Below are 13574 nucleotides of genomic sequence, written 5' to 3' on the forward strand. Positions count from 1 at the left end.
AAGGTGGACTTTGTCACATTGCTTAGAGAGGAAGGAGAAGGAGGACGGAGAAGGAGGACCAAAAAGGGGACATTTAGTTTGAAGGTGTATTAGAAGGTCATTATTGTTGGTGATAAATGGGGCAACAATGGAGTGCCCTCTAAAAACACACACAAAATGAAGTAAGATGGCCACGTGAGAATTAAACTATAACATGAACACTTCAGGTTTGATCCATCAGAGATGGTCAAAGCTACGTAAAGAAGAAAGAGTGCCTTTCAGGCCAGTAAGACAGGACTGAAACTTGATTGAAGGAATTACCTTATCTAAGGAAAGAATGTGTCATTTCAGAAGGGATTTTGACCAGCAAAGAGAAGCAGAGAGACACAAGCCAGAGGGGAGAGTGCTCTGATTAGATGGTATAAACATCCATTTCTCACAGGCAGATGCATCCTTATCCTGGAAGCAGACATGCTGGTGTCATTAAACATTCCAGTCACCAGAGTTGACTGCAAGACAGCCAGTTCTTGGCTGATCAAGGTACCTCCTGATAAACTGGCTTCACATGGCTTTTCTACAGGGAGAGAATGTACAACAGAAAGAGAGTGTCCAACTGTTCTATTTCTTTTTTAACACATACCCTGGTTTAGATATCCAAATCAGTACAAGTTGTCATCCCAAATATAATTAACTCTGAAAGACTGCTAAAGCCAACTTTCTGGGTAATTTTTGAGAAATGAATCTCAATAAAGAGATGGTTAGATGAAGCCAGACTGCAGGGGATTAGAGCATGAAAGTGTCTTAATAATAACACTCCTCTATATTTGTGTAGTGTCTTGTAGTTTTCAGAGCACTTTCCCTTATATTATCTCATTTCACTATTTTGTGAGGGAAGCAAAGATTTCAAAACCTACTTGAAAGTAAGGATGCTAGTATTTAGAGATGAAATGATTCACAGGTGAGAACTGGCAGAGAGAGAACTATTTCTCCTACCCGTCCAGTGTTTTCCCATTGGTCTACGCTTTCTATCATTTCTTTTTTTTTTTTTTTTGTGGTACGCAGGCCTCTCACTGTTGTGGCCTCTCCCATTGTGGAGCACAGGCTCCAGACGCTCAGGCTCAGCGGCCATGGTTCACGGGCCCAGCCGCTCCGCGGCATGTGGGATCCTCCCGGACCAGGGCACGAAACCGTTTCCCCCGCATCGGCAGGTGGACTCTCAACCAGTGCGCCACCAGGGAAGCCCCTATCATTTCTTCAGCATTGTGCTACTCACCATGGACTTGGAAAAGGTAAGTGAGACACTGTCTGGCTTTCAAAGAACAGGCAGTGCTGCAAAGCTACACACTTACATAATGTATTTTGTATTTAAGCTTTAAGAGGTATCAATTCAGTCATTCATTAATCCAATCTAAGCATTAGAACTATGGTGAACAATAGGCAACTATGATCTTTGCTCCCATCAACCTTTCAAATCTGGAAGATATTGGTTGTCTACTTTCTGTTTGCTTCAAGGCCCAGGGACTTGGAACTCAAAATTATTGAATGTCTATGATGTGACAAGCACGATCCTGGAAACCTTATAAGTATTATTTTACAAAATCCTCTCAACTACATTATAAGGGAACTTTTCTTAAAGATTTTTGAGGAGATTCCCAGATCATTTATAATTTACTTTCCAGATGTCTCTTTCTCTGGTTAAAATCTAAACTCCATGAGGGCAACAGCTAGCTCTCTTGCTCCCTGCTGTAGTGTCAGAACCTAGCATAGAGGGTTCTTCAAGCATAGAATATTTCTTGAACTGAATAGAAAGAACTTGTCCTTTATTTATTTTTTTTCCTGACATTAAAATTTTATATTATAGACATTTCAAACATATACTCAAGTAAGGAGAATAGAACAAAAAAGTCATCTATATCCAGTTTCAAAGACTGCTAACTCATGGCCAATTTTATTTCACCTCTACCCACATCCCCTCCCACCTCATGACCTTTCCTATTAGATTATTTTAAACCCAGTCTCAGACATCATATTATTTCATGCATAAATACCTCAAAACATTGAAAGAACCTGTCCTTTAGAGATAAAAGGTTAAGTAGTGCTCTCAGTTTCTAGAGATTGTAAGTGGTGGATCAAAGATTCAGACAATGGTCCAAATAAAGCCAGAGTCTCTGTTTACCTGTTGATCTGGATCTCGTTGTCTTTCTGTGCACTGAATTGATAGTATTTTTCTTTTCAAACTAATCTCAGAGTCTTATAACCATGAATTTCTCTTCCTTTCATGCTGTTTATCTTTTTCCATTAAAACAACCCAAACCAAGCTTTAAACAAAGATCAAAACAGTAATTAAAAAAATTTAAAAACAGATAGAAACTCAAGATACATGTATATATTTATAGATATGCATGCATGTATATGTGTGTGTGTATAAAACTAACATTTATAAAATACATACAACTCTAAGGAAGAAAATAGGTTTAATTCTACCACACACTCCATATATATTTTACACACATAGCAAAATTGCTATCAGCTCCATCATTTCCTAACTGTTTTCATTTTTATCCTTTTCTCTTCCTGATCTTTTCTTATCTTCATCTTTTGGCTTTGAAGGAAGGGTCTCAGCTGCTTACTCACCAACTCACTCACAGCCCTGGAACTATGTGTCTATAGCATTCTGGTTTTTGGTTCATGCAACTCCAGAGTTCTTCTGATTTCCTTTTTCCCAGCAAGGAAACATTTTCCAGGAAGAAGGAGAAAAAAGATCTTTCCATGTTTCTCTCTCACTGATTCTCTTCTTTAAGAACTCTTTCTTTCTTCCTGTAAAGTTTCTCAAATGGACTCTACACTTAGGAAACACAAAATATACCTCAAAATTTCCTCACATTTAGAAAGAGGTACTTTCTCAAATTGAGGAAGAAGAATTTTCCCTTTCATTCAGATTTCTAGCAGAGGACTAGAGCAGATTCCACATCTTTTCTTGAGCAGTTTTTGTAAAATTAAATTTTTTATATAATTCAGGAGATTACTTACCTACTTAATATCTGGATCCTCAGAAGGTTGCTCTAAAAATATTTTGAAAAAATTTCTATGCTCTGCCACCATGGGAAGTTTAAAGTGATAATGTCACTTATAAGAGAATGATTAATTGAACAGTAACTAGAAAGAAAATAGCTCCTCTCCCACTCTCCTCCTGAACAAATCATGTGAAGGTTTTATCAGAACAAATCTCATCCTTGACTTCCCTGTCCAGGTCTAATTCCCTTATTACAAACTGTTTTAGCAACATCTACTTCTCAGTTATCTCATCTATCATAGTTGCAACTGTCCATCTATTCATTTAATCTACAACGCTTACTGAACATTCTGCTCTGTGTCAGGCATTGTTTTAGGCACAGAAGTTATCACAGGAAACAGTATAGACAAGGTCCCTGCTCTCACAGTTTTCTCTTGCTGGGGGAGACAGACAACAGAAACCTAAATGGAATAATTTTAGGCAGTGATAAGAGCTATAAAGAAAACAGGGTAATGTGATAGAAAAAGAATGTGGTGGAAGTCTATCTCAGATATGATGTGTTTTAGCTAGCTATTGCTGCATAACAAATGACCTCCATGTTTCTTGGCTTAAAATGATGACAATTTAAATTTTGTGCAATTCTTTTGGTTGACTGTGTTCAGCTGGGTGGTTTTTCTATTCCATATTCTGTGATGAGGTCATTCATGTGGCTGCATTCAGTTGGGGGCTCAGTTGGCCCTGTCATGTCCATCATGGCCTCTCACCTTCCCTGGTCTCTCTCCATGTGGGCTCCTTCATGCAGTAGTCTAGCCCAATGTTCTTCACACCTTTGTAGCTAGATTCCAGGGGGAAAGAGTGGAAGCTGCTCTTGGCCTTTTAAAGTTTGGGCCCAAAACTGGCACAGTGTCACTTACACCACATTCTATTAGTCAAAGCAAGTCACATTGCCATCCAGATTCAAGGGGAGGAACGTAAAATGCCACCTCCTGATGAAGGAAGCAGCAAAGAATTGGGACTGTCTCTAATTCATCAGAAGGTAAATGATTATTTGATTAGTGATTCTTTCCACTAGACTTTAAGCTCTGAGAATGCAGGGATAATATCTACTGTTGCTCACTATTGTTATATTAATGTCTATAATGGGTACCAAAATGAATGATAATGTCAGTAAATGTCAGGAAAGGATGAGGAAAGAAAATACTTGATTTACATATTACCTCCTCCCCATCTTGTAATTTTAAAAGGTGCTGTTAATAGATCATAGAATTCTTTCTCCTTATATTGATAAACCTTTAATATCCTACCTGACACAGTGATCCAGGTAGTCTTTATTAATCACAGTTGTTATGCATTATATCACCATCGACAGGAACCCTAGAGAAGGCTTTAGGGAGGTAGTATGAGCTGGGCTTGGAAAGATATGTAAGAACTGGAAAAGCAGGAAAAAGGGACCACATTCTTCACTGGTTTATATTGTTCCTTTAGATGAATTAGAACAAGGTGTCACCTCTTGGTAGATGAATAAAAAAGAAACTAAAAAGCAAACAAAAATACAATGTTCCCCTTCTGGGTGGATGCATTCACTTGAGTTTGTGAGCAGACAGTAACTTGTGCATGAAGAAAAAGGAGCCCTGTTCTCCAGGCAGATATATTCCTTGTCCAGGGAACATGGCTTGATCTAATGCTTTGGTGGATTACACAAACTTCCCAGGAGTACATTGAGAGTGTATTTGGATATGAGCAATCACAGGGCGACATAAATGAAGGTTATGCTTGAGTTCTTCCTTTTCAACTCTAGAGCTCCTCTTTCTTATAAGCAATGGTCTTTCAGGTTGAAGATTCATACCTACAATTCTTTATTTTAGGACCAGTTGAGTACCCTGCCATCAGCTAGGTTTACAATGATGACTAGCCAACATCCAACAATGATTATGTTTCCTCCATATCAAAACCACCAAGTGCAAAATGAAAGTGCCAATCAACCAGATGTTTTGTCTACATCATGCCAAACTATTATTTAGAAAAATCAACATCCCTCATCCCTTTTAATTGTCTTGCCAGAGTGTAGAGGAAGCCCTAATCAATGGAAGGGCCAGAAATCCAGTTGTCTTTTGAAGCCAAGGAGATAAAATTAGCCTCTTGATAGATGCTTTCACTTTTCAGCCAGATGTTAGGGCATTATAACCATGATACTATATAAAATATGTGAATTTGCATCAGGATGCCTGAAAGTCTCTAGTATCTCTGAGTGCTAATATGTTAGACAAACCTTTGTAATACAAATATTCCGAAATTTGTACTTTCTTTGTGCCTTGAATTCTATAATACACCCATTACGTCTGGGAAGAATTTTAACCTGATATTCAAGATCCTCAATCTAACTATCACATCCCTATTGTCTCCCTGCTGCCTTATGTCTTACATATTATAGACCAGGGTTTCTCGACCTTGGCACTACTGACACTGCAGGCCAGATAATTCTTTGTCGTGGGGGTTGTCCCGTGCACTGTAGGATGCAGATCAGCATCCCTGGCCTCTATCCCTTTCCTTTCATGTCACACTCTATCCCCCTAATGCATGTGGTTCTTCCTCCTTCAAAACGTTTTTGTTTGGAAATGGGGTGGATCATGTGTCAGTGTGGTTTTTTCCTTTTGCCAAGAGCCAGGAAGGAGATAGGAGGAGAGGAGGGGCAAACAGGTAAGGGACAGGAAAAAGAGTGTGGACTCTACCTTTATTACACAGCAGAAACGAACACAACATTGTAAGGCAATTATACTCCAATAAAGATGTTAAAAAAAAAAAAGAGTGTGGACTCTAGGTGTTAATCATTTTGATCCCATCGTGTCCATGGGACGAAGACTGCTTGCTCTTTGTCCTTTTAAACTTAATGAAATAGTGTAACATACATGCCAGACCATATACCAAGCTGGAGTCTCTCATTTGGTTCTCTTCAAAATACTAGGAGATAAGGACCATAATATCCATTTATAGAGAAGGAAACAGGCCCAGGGGGTGTAGTCATTCGCCACAGATAACCCAGATGACAAAGGAAGAGCCATGATTCAATGCAAGGCAGTCTGTGCCCAAGAGCCCCTTCTTAACACTCTGTTGAAGTTTATATGCTTTAAAAGATATTATCCTTGGGCTTCCCTGGTGGCGCAGTGGTTGAGAGTCCGCCTGCCGATGCAGGGGACACGGGTTCGTGCCCCGGTCCAGGAAGATCCCACATGCCGCGGAGCGGCTGGGCTCGTGAGCCATGGCCACTGAGCCTGCGCGTCCGGAGCCTGTGCTCCGCAACGGGAGAGGCCACAAGAGTAAGAGGCCCGCATACCGCAAAAAAAAAAAAAAAAAAAAAAAAATGATATTATCCTTGAGACAGTTTGCTTTGGTTTCATCTTCCTGTTACTGAGAGATGGATCACCTGGGAGAGAAAGCCAACTGAATTCCCATCTTCCTTGTGTATAGAAATTCCAGGGCTTTCATTTGCCTTTAATGACTTTCTCAGGTCTTTCTCTTGAGAGTGAGACCTTCCAGGGCTGAGCTCAGCCCAAACATGAAAGTTTTGGGAAAGAGTTAGGAAAGTCTGTTCAGCTGTTTTTGTAGCTGGTAAGGGGGTGGGGAGGGATACGATAGAAAGTACCTTTTCTCCCATTCCCAAAATAACTTAGTGTTTGGACTTTCAAATTAGCATGTGGTCAGACGTTTATGAGAAAGTCCAGAATTAGTTGAAAAAGATTTGAATTCAAGACTCCTCTTGTCCCCTTACTGAGCACAGCCATGAGCATGAACTACACGGCTTATCACGTGGTTGGTGAACTTGTGAGAGAAGGGCTGAGGATGTTCTGCACGGAAAGCTCACCAGTCGTAAGCCGTGGCAGCTTTGGGGTAATCATTCGGGCCTCTCCCCTTCATTCCTCCTTTGGCCTTCTCCCCAACAGGGTCTTCCCCAGATTTGCAATTCTTTCTATACAGCTCCCTTAACAATGCTGAATTTATACAAAGACCCAACCTGGGGATTGTTCATTCATCCATTCAGATCTATTTGTTGAATTCTTACGAAGTGCTAGGTGTAGTGCTTGGAATTTTATTCATGTTATTTCATTTATTCACCCCAACAATCCTACGTTGTGGATATCATCATCACCAGTTCACGTAAAAGAACCCAGGTTATGGTCAGAATAAATAAACTGCCCTTGGATGTTTGTGTTGTAAATGTAAAACTGAGATTCAACCCAGAGGTTTGTCGGTTTGCAAAGCCCATGCTTTTAACCACTGTAAATCATTGCTTGCTGGTAATAAAGTAGAGCAAGGAGACCTTGGTTATTATGCTACAGAAGGAAAGGTTGGAGGCTATGGAGCCTGGCCAAAGGAGCTGCCGGGTCGTTGATTAAATTGATATGGAAAAGGAATAAATGAGGCTGTGGGTCCCTGAATGGTGGAAGCTCCATGAGGAGAGATTTAAGTTCAAACTACAGAAGAAATTTCTAAGAGTTGGAACTCTCTGACAATTGAATGCACTCCTCCAGAGACAAAGGAATGCACCACAATTTGAGGAGGGCAAGCATGTGGGCTGTATTATCACTTGGCAGGACTGCCATATTATAATATAAGAAATTCAGGCAGCTGACGACTGACCAGGTAAATGGGATGAACTTGGCCCCTCGGGTTGTGATTCTGTGACATCCTGGCCTTAATACCATGAGTTTATATGACCTGGAATAAATTTCTTCACTTGTTTGGACCTCAGATTCTCCATTTGTGAAGGTTATTTCTAGCTCTGATGTTCTCAGACTGTGTAGCTCTCAGGGCCAAAACTGTATCTAGGGATGTAATTACAAGTACGGTTCTATTTCTATTTTAGCCTGACAGAGGTTAACATAATGTTGAAATCTTGGGTTTCATGATCAGGTTGGCTGGCTCAATCCCGAAAACTTGAGCTTGGGGTCAAGGTCTTCTCCTGCTAACTTTCTTTCTCTAACATTTCTTTCTCAGATAATCTAAAGTTTGTTTTATTTAACTCCCTGGATCACTGAGGAAGAACTTTCTCCAAATATTCCTGAACTCCTGATTTAAAGACTGCTCGATCCTCCCAGAATTAGCATTCCATTAGAAGGTAGGAGGGGTCAGATCAGGAGAGGCTGGTAGCCAGAGAGGGGACTCTGGCAAGGCTGGGGATCAGGGAAGAGGCAAGAAGAGGGGTTGGCATTGGCATTGGTGACATTCTAGAAAGGTCATTGAGCAATTTACAAGCAAACCTTCTGAAGGGTTATTGCAAGGTTTACCTGTGTTAAATAAATGTGATATGCTCAAAATAGTGTGCTGGGCACATAGTAAGGAGTGTAAAAACATTGTCTATTGTTTTATTTTTATTATTATCATTATTATTACAAGTATTATGCTCTGAATCTAGTAAAGTAATTGCACATAGTAGGTATTCAATAAATATTTGTTGAATGAACAGAAAAATGAATGAATAGCCCCTCTGAAAAATAGTCGTTTAACAATGAATGAAAGGCAAAGTGGTGGCTTTGGTAATGGTCAAAGTTTTACAGAGTAAATGGGAGAGCCCTGTAAACGCTGACATCCTGGTACTATTACATCATTATTGCGAACTGGCAGTCCAGATTTTTCACTGCAATTCTTTTTATGACAAAACTCTTGGAAATTAGAGGGGCTGTGGAAAATGTGATTATGGGATAAGTATTTATCATTAGTATGGCCTTTGCCAATTTCTGAGCCTGAATGAGTTTTTGTTTGAGCCAAACAGTTAAAAATTGTTCTATTTCTGAAGTTTCCCAAGTGAACAGAATGCTTCTAGAATTAGAAAAGAAGTGTTGCCTATTTATTCCTTAGATTTACTGCTAAATATATGCACAGATTAGCGTTCACTGGGCCACACTGTCTGCTTTTATACTGAAGAGGCTGTAACTCCAAGTCCTCTCTGAGTGTATCTGCAGGGATCACCATGCCCTATCCCGAGTCGTTGTTCAACTGACCCAGGGCCTCTTCCATTGCAGCGCAGGTAGAGAGTGCATGGGGGAGAAGCAGGCAAGCTAGAGAATTACTAACTTCAGAAAGTCTCACTTCAGGAAGTCTGCAAGCTGCACGCAAATATCCCCGGGTCCTCTTAGTGAAGACCGCATATGTCCCAGCTGAAACAGGGCTTAGATCAGTACAATCTACCAGCCCTGCCAAGCTCATGACCTGGAGACTATAGAGTAGGGGTCCCCAAGCCCTCTTAAGAACTGGGCCACACTGCAGGAGGTGAGCGGTGGGTGGGAGAGAGAGCGAAGCATCCCCTGCCGGTCCCCTTCGCTCGCATTACGGCCTGAACCATCCCGCCTTCCCCCGCCCCACCAGTGGAAAAATTGTCTTCCACGGAACCGGGCCCTGGTGCCAAAGAGGTTGGGGACCGCTGCGATAGAGGACTACCAAGCAGTTAAGGCCAGCAAATCCCACAGCAAGAGTGTGGGTTTACATAAAGAAAATCATGCTCTCACCCTAATGCTTTCCATATTGAGATCACCACAAATGGGCTCTGGTTTTAGTCTGACAGGCCTGAAACTGGACTTGTCCAGGGTACCCAGGACCAAATATGTAGTTAGTGCTCAGTAAATATTAGGAATTAATATTTTTATTCTCTCTCACGTGGTAGCCCTGTTGCCAAGGTTTGCGAGTTCTCTCACTGTCGCTGCCCAAGCACTGCAGTTCCCGAGTTTCTTTCATGTGCGTCGTTCCCGTGCTCAAGGCAAGAAGCAAAGGCACTGTTAACATTTGGAAAGGAAAGGTAAGCGAGTTTGCTAACTGTTATTTCCTGCAATAGCATTCATTCTCTTGGCCTAGATAGGGAGGAATGTTTGAGGTATACACACATACATGCAAAGGAGCTTCTCTTACATGAATGGGAACAAACACGTCTTTGGCTTCCGAGATGCCTGCCTAGAATGGGGAGGTTCATACAGGTTCATGACACGTACATACAATGTCCAAGGCTTATTTGAAATACATCTTTTTCATTTTACCCTAAGAACACATAAGATGTCCCTTCTTAAAGGAGGGTCTTCGATGAGCTACCCATGGCCAGACAGCATGGTTATAGTGGCACGCACCTGGGCTCAGTATTATAGTAAGTCCTCTTCATACAATGGCATATCAAGTCCTCACAAGAACCCTGCAAACTGTGTGTCATGATTCCCACTGTACAGAGGAGGAAACGGAGGCTCTGAGAGGTTAAACGATTTGCTTAGTTTCTGCAGCTAATAAATTGCAGAGTCATGATGTGAATCCGAATTCTGCCTCTACTTCCCATGCTCCTAATAGCAAAAGGAGAGGGAGAGATGGAGAGCAAAGGAGGAAACAGGAGAGAAAGAGCTTTGCTAAGGCAAGGGGGAGGGGAAACCAGGGCAGGAGAAAACAGACACTTGAAGGGTAGGCAAAAATGTACCTCAGAGCAGAGCGAACCCACTAGATTTTCTGCTCTTTATAATTTAATCTGTAGTCGAATCATGTGGAAAATGTTAGTGGTTGACTCAGTGGGACTGCCAGCAAAGCATACATTTTGAAAGTTGAGCGGAGTGCCTGCATTTAGTGTCGGGCAAAGATCAAAGCAAGAAAAGACATTCAGGAAACACATCTCCTTAACTCCTGCAGGAGGAAACTTTTCACAACTGGAAAATGCAAGCCGTTACTGCCAATCCCAAAGCATGGAGGCTCTCCCTCATTAATCATAGCTGTCAGGTTCTGCTCTGTAAACAGCAAGCTATTGACACACAAAATGTCTTCTGTTTTTCGTGGAAAGGCAAAAATGAGACATGGTGAAATGTACAAGCCATACGAGTAAACACTGTGAGAGTCAAAATAGGATGCTCTGTGCCCTTACCGAGTACGAGGCAATGACAAATTCTGAAGTCATTTGAAAGCCTCAAAAGAAAAGTTATGTATTTAGATATAGCTTATCTGTCTTAAAACTCCTGTGAAGAAAAATGCAGAATAAATAGAGATGCAGTGGTGATGCCTGAGCTCATTAGTAAAGGGGAGATGTCTAAACTTTAGTGAGATCACAGTTATCTTTGTGTACTAGGCAATCGTGTGAGTCATGCCTGTGGTTTGAATGCAAATCTCCACCTTTACAGGTCTGTCCATTCCAGCCTAAAAAGTAGGGTAGACAGGGCTTGGGCTGGTGGGCCAGAGTTGGAGCTTTGAGTGGGAGGGGTCAGCTGGGGTCCGTATATTGCCTGAGGTAGCCATTCATACATATCCAGCCACCTTTTGGTAGGGGAAGGTGGTCAAGAACCTGAGGGAGCCAATGCTAGAGTCACATCCAAAAGGGGAGGAAGAGAAGTGGAACCAAGAGTTGGGAAATTGGATCAATGCAGAAGAAGGTTGGGAATAATGACACACACTCTTCTGCGGCAAAAGCAATAATGAGACATATTGGTAGAGGATCAAGGCCAGTTCCTGCTGTCTTTCCCATTAGCACCTTAGCCCAAGCCTTCGTCATCTCTCACCAGCATGACCTTGTAGCCACCTATCCAAGTGGCTTTCCTGCTTCCACTCTTGCTGCCCCACATATAATCTCCTCCCAACGTGGTCTCTTTAGTGTAAATCATATCATACTACTCCTCACCTTAGACCTCCAAGTGCATTGAAATTTGAATAATATCCAAAAGGAAATTAGATCATTGAAATTTGAATAATACCCAAATATTATCTAATATTACATTAATTAATATCTAAATAGGTGCTCTCCTTAGACTTCAAGTGCATTGAAATTAGAATAATATCCAAATTTCTTGTGATAACCATCTAGTTCCTATACTACCTAGTCTCAGTTCTCCTCTCTGACCCCAAGCTCTTTCTTTCTCTGATTTACTCTGCTATCATAAGACGTGTTATGATAGAAAGTGATAGTACATGTGAAAGTGATTGGAAAAATGTCATATTTAGAGAGAAACCAGTTGTTCTTAGGCAAAGAATCACAGAGTGACACAGGTATAAGGAGATACTTGGCCCAATAAAATCAAGCAGAGAAAAAAGTTCTCTGAGAGAAATTGGGTTTAACTTTTTTTGGTTAAGGTAATCATATAAAGAAAATGTTCATTTCACAGGCCACATGTCATAGATCCTGGAATAGGCAGAGAGTTAAGAAATCATGTGTCCAGTCTCCTGCTTCCAGAAAGGAAAAGCATCATTAGTGGTTATGAGGGCAATAGAGAAGTCAGATTGCCTGCTTTTGAATCTTGACTCCACTCGTGTTTAGCTGCGAGACCTTAACCTCTTTGTGTCTCAGTGTCATTATACAAAAAGTTCAGAAACTATAACATCTACCTGAAATATGACCCCGTGAGGATTTTATAAGGTAATGTATGGAAAACACTTTGAGCTGTGCCTGTTCAGTAAATATTAGCTATTATTGTCTTCATTTTGCAAGCAAAGTGACTGAATTTCAGAACATTGAAGGGACTTCTTCAAAGTTGCATAGCTAACATGTGTTGGGCCAAGATCTGAATCCAGAACTTCTACCTCCTGAAGCATGGTGGATAGATTTAAGCATTTTTAAAAGATTTATGCAATTGAGCCTATTTAACCTTAAACTTCACATTGGCTACAAAACAATGCATTATTATAATATCATTTTTTCTAAAAAAAAATACAATACATAGATATGTGTGTAAAGCACTACAAGAATGCACACCGAAATGCAAATAGTGAGTGTATGGCAGGGAGAGTTTGAGAATATGAACGATTTTGTTTTCTTTATGTTCTGTTGTTTGCCACGTTATTAGAATTCAGCAGGTATGGCTTATATAACTAGAAAAAAAGTTATTTAAAAAGCAAAACAACAACAATAATAACAACAACAATGAAACTCCTTTATCCCTTGAATATGTGGTTATACAAAATCCTTATTTGATTTACACTGTTTTACATTGTCCAGACAATTCTAGTTTAGACTCTTGCTGGACCTTGTACATACAAATCCACAGTGTGCCAAGCTCACATCAGTTTATAGGTGTCAGTTTCCTCACATGCCTGAACACAGTTGTCCCTCTGTATCTGAAGTTGATTGGTTCCAGGACCCCCGTGGATATCCAAATTCAGGGATGCTCAAGTCCCTTATAAAAAGTGGCTTAGTATTTGCATATAATATACTCACATCCTCCCATATACTTTAAATCATCTCTATACTACTAATACCTAATACAACATAAATGCTATGTAAATAGTTGCCAGTGCACTATTTTTGCTTTTTGTTTTGCTTCTTGGAACTTTCTGGAATATTTTTTCTTTCAAATATTTTCTATCCGAGGTTGGTTGAATCCAGGGATGTGGAACCCGCAGATACAGAGAGCCGACTATACTATTTCTATCCTAGTTACCTCATATGGTGGCACTTAAAAAATGTCTGATAGGGCTTCCCTGGTGGCGCAGTGGTTGAGAGTCCGCCTGCCGATGCAGGGGACACGGGTTCGTGCCCTGGTCCGGGAAGATCCCACATGCCACAGAGCGGCTGGGGCCGTGAGCCATGGCCGCTGAGCCTGCGCGTCCGGAGCCTGTGCTCCGCAACGGGAGAGGCCACAAC

The 13574-nt window shown here is 41.0% G+C and overlaps 1 long non-coding RNA gene across 1 annotated transcript in view; it reads left to right on the forward strand.

The window, feature by feature from the left end:
- Positions 1-7928: 7928 nt before the first annotated feature.
- The window catches only part of LOC137231261 (uncharacterized), a 34107-nt gene continuing 28461 nt past the window's right edge, over positions 7929-13574 (forward strand). The window contains exons 1-2 of the long non-coding RNA XR_010946429.1: positions 7929-8105; positions 9648-9779. This is a non-coding gene — a long non-coding RNA (uncharacterized lncRNA). The remainder of the gene's footprint in view (positions 8106-9647; positions 9780-13574) is intronic.

This window comes from Pseudorca crassidens, chromosome 9 (genome assembly GCF_039906515.1).
Source record: "Pseudorca crassidens isolate mPseCra1 chromosome 9, mPseCra1.hap1, whole genome shotgun sequence".
Lineage (NCBI taxonomy): Eukaryota > Metazoa > Chordata > Mammalia > Artiodactyla > Delphinidae > Pseudorca > Pseudorca crassidens.